Source organism: Sabethes cyaneus, chromosome 2 (genome assembly GCF_943734655.1).
Source record: "Sabethes cyaneus chromosome 2, idSabCyanKW18_F2, whole genome shotgun sequence".
Classification (NCBI taxonomy): domain Eukaryota; kingdom Metazoa; phylum Arthropoda; class Insecta; order Diptera; family Culicidae; genus Sabethes; species Sabethes cyaneus.
The window spans coordinates 142,428,717-142,433,233 of record NC_071354.1 but is presented as its reverse complement, the minus strand read 5'-3'; positions in this window follow the sequence as shown (position 1 = coordinate 142,433,233).

Here is a 4,517-nt window from a genome sequence, read left to right as displayed (position 1 = left end):
TGTAACAAAATGCAACAAATATTTGTAACAAAATGCATAGCAATTTTATTATAAACTAGCTGACCCGACAAACTTCGTATTGCCACAAATTAACCTGTGTTGTACATAAATCATGAATCTCGGATGATCTTTATCACTTCTCGAGTTTTGCAAGTCCCCCAGTGGGCGGCGCTTCCGACGGCGGGTCACCGGCAACACTCGCGACCGGCTCGTCCTGAATGATCTAGTGTTACTATAGATAGTTTTTGTGGTCTTGTTATTGATTAATGTTTTATGGAAGAGTCTCGAATTTCTCGAGTTGGATTAGTTTTTGAGTTTCGCCAAAATTTCTGTTTTATTTGTATGAGAGTCCATATCCCCCTATCACAGGGGTGAGAGGTCTCTAACTATCATAAAATAAATTCAAGACTCAAAAATCTCCTACATGCTAAATTTGGTTCCATTTGCTTGATTAGTATTCAAATTATAAGGAAATTTGTATTTCATTTGTATGGAAGCCCACCCTCTTAAAAGGGAAAGGGGTCGTAATACACCACAGAAAAAAAATTCTGCCATCTAAAACTCTCACATGCCAAATTTGGTTCCATTTACTTGATTAGTTCTGAAGTTATGAGCAAATTTGTATTTCGTTCGTTTGAATGGGAGCCCCCCCCCCTCCTAAAAAGGTAAGAAGTCCTAATTCATCATGGGAAAAATGGTTGCCTCCAAAAACACCCACATGCCAAATGTTGTTCTATTTGCTTGATTAGTTCTCGAGTTAGGAGGAAATTTGTATTTCATTTGTACAGGAGCCCCCCCTCTTAGAGTGGGGAGGGGTCCTAATTCACCGTAGAAAATTTTCTTGCCCTCGAAAACCTTCACATGCCAAATTTGGTTCCATTTGCTGGATTAGTTCTCGAGTTATGAGGAAATTTGTATCTCGTTTGTACAGGACCCCCCCTCCTAAAGTGGGGAGGGGTCCCAATTCATCATTGAAAAAAAAATTGTCTCCAAAAACACACACATGCCAAATTTGGTTCAATTCGCTTAATTAGTTCTCGAGTTATGAGGAAATTTGTATTTCATTTGTACAGGAGCCCCTCCTCTTAAAGTGGGGAGGGGTCCTAATTCACCATAGAAAATTTTCTTGCTCTCGAAAACCTTCACATGCCAAATTTGGTTGCATTTGCTTGATTAGTTCTCGAGTTATGAGGAAATTTGTATGGAAGTCCCCCCTCTTAAAGGGGAGAGGAGTTATAATTCCTCTTATAAAGAGGGGAGGGGTCTCAATTCACCATAGAATAAATTCTTGTCACCAAAAAAAACACCCACATGCCAAATGTTGTTCTATTTGCTTGATTAGTTCTCGAGTTATGAGGAAATTTGTATTTCATTTGTATAGGAGCCCCCCCTCCTAAAGTGGGGAGAGGTTCTTATTCATCATAGAAAACATTCTTGCCTCCAAAAACACCTACATGCCAAATTTGGTTCCATTTGCTGGATTAGCTCTCGAGTTATAAGGAAATTTGTATTTCGTTTGTATAGGAGCCCCCCCCCTCTTAAAGTGGGGAGGGGTCCCAATTCATCATAGAAAAAAATTTTGTCTTCAAAAACACACACATGCCAAATTTGGTTCCATTTGCTTGATTAGTTCTCGAGTTATGAGGAAATTGGTATTTCATTTGTACAGGAGCCCCCCCTCTTAAAGTGAGGAGGGGTCCTAATTCAACATAGAAAATTTTCTTGCCCTCGAAAACCTTCACATGCCAAATTTGGTTCCATTTGCTTGATTAGTTCTCGAGTTATGAGGAAATTGGTATGGAAACCCCCCCTCTTAAAGGGGAGAGGAGTTATAATTCCCCTTATAAAGAGGGGAGGGGTCTCAAATTACCCTAGAATAAATTCTTGTCACCGAAAACACCCACATGCCAAATTTGGTTCTATTTGCTTAATTAGTTCTCGAATTATGCAGAAATTTGTGTTTCATTTGTATGGGAGCCCCCCCTCTTAGTGGGGGGAGGGGTCTCTAACCATCACTAAAACCTTTCCTGGCCCTAAAAACCTCTACATGCAAATTTTCACGCCGATTGGTTCAGTAGTTTTTGATTCTATAAGGAACACAAAACAGACAGACAGACAGACAGACAGACAGACAGACAGACAGACAGACAGACAGACAGACAGACAGACAGACAGACAGACAGACAGACAGACAGACAGACAGACAGACAGACAGACAGACAGACAGACAGACAGACAGACAGACAGACAGACAGACAGACAGACAGACAGACAGACAGACAGACAGACAGACAGACAGACAGACAGACAGACAGACAGACAGACAGACAGACAGACAGACAGACAGACAGACAGACAGACAGACAGACAGACAGACAGACAGACAGACAGACAGACAGACAGACAGACAGACAGACAGACAGACAGACAGACAGACAGACAGACAGACAGACAGACAGACAGACAGACAGACAGACAGACAGACAGACAGACAGACAGACAGACAGACAGACAGACAGACAGACAGACAGACAGACAGACAGACAGACAGACAGACAGACAGACAGACAGACAGACAGACAGACAGACAGACAGACAGACAGACAGACAGACAGACAGACAGACAGACAGACAGACAGACAGACAGACAGACAGACAGACAGACAGACAGACAGACAGACAGACAGACAGACAGACAGACAGACAGACAGACAGACAGACAGACAGACAGACAGACAGACAGACAGACAGACAGACAGACAGACAGACAGACAGACAGACAGACAGACAGACAGACAGACAGACAGACAGACAGACAGACAGACAGACAGACAGACAGACAGACAGACAGACAGACAGACAGACAGACAGACAGACAGACAGACAGACAGACAGACAGACAGACAGACAGACAGACAGACAGACAGACAGACAGACAGACAGACAGACAGACAGACAGACAGACAGACAGACAGACAGACAGACAGACAGACAGACAGACAGACAGACAGACAGACAGACAGACAGACAGACAGACAGACAGACAGACAGACAGACAGACAGACAGACAGACAGACAGACAGACAGACAGACAGACAGACAGACAGACAGACAGACAGACAGACAGACAGACAGACAGACAGACAGACAGACAGACAGACAGACAGACAGACAGACAGACAGACAGACAGACAGACAGACAGACAGACAGACAGACAGACAGACAGACAGACAGACAGACAGACAGACAGACAGACAGACAGACAGACAGACAGACAGACAGACAGACAGACAGACAGACAGACAGACAGACAGACAGACAGACAGACAGACAGACAGACAGACAGACAGACAGACAGACAGACAGACAGACAGACAGACAGACAGACAGACAGACAGACAGACAGACAGACAGACAGACAGACAGACAGACAGACAGACAGACAGACAGACAGACAGACAGACAGACAGACAGACAGACAGACAGACAGACAGACAGACAGACAGACAGACAGACAGACAGACAGACAGACAGACAGACAGACAGACAGACAGACAGACAGACAGACAGACAGACAGACAGACAGACAGACAGACAGACAGACAGACAGACAGACAGACAGACAGACAGACAGACAGACAGACAGACAGACAGACAGACAGACAGACAGACAGACAGACAGACAGACAGACAGACAGACAGACAGACAGACAGACAGACAGACAGACAGACAGACAGACAGACAGACAGACAGACAGACAGACAGACAGACAGACAGACAGACAGACAGACAGACAGACAGACAGACAGACAGACAGACAGACAGACAGACAGACAGACAGACAGACAGACAGACAGACAGACAGACAGACAGACAGACAGACAGACAGACAGACAGACAGACAGACAGACAGACAGACAGACAGACAGACAGACAGACAGACAGACAGACAGACAGACAGACAGACAGACAGACAGACAGACAGACAGACAGACAGACAGACAGACAGACAGACAGACAGACAGACAGACAGACAGACAGACAGACAGACAGACAGACAGACAGAAATCCTTCTTTATAGGTATAGATTGCTTTTTATTAAATAACAATTTTTCGATTTCAATCATTCTGACCAGGTGTTGAAAGAATTCTCCGTAATAGCATCCCTTGGTGAAAGTGCCAACAATTAGTAACATTGTTGTTTTCTGGACACTGATAGTAATCTTTACATCATTCATGAAACACCACTGCTTAATCAGAAAGCTATTATTAGACTCGATGTCCGCTTAAAAATCACCGTTTGTCTATTTCTCTTTATAACTGGTGAGATGTCAATCGTTATCGATGGATGTTAGTATTACTGAAAAAGGATCTTTAAAACTTTCAGATGCCACGCTATATAACTATATGATGATTGATATTTATTTAAATAATATTGAATTCTGAAAAACTGGTTGCAGTAAATTGTAAAATAAAATATGTTGAAATTTTAAAATACTTTGTACATTGTCAGTT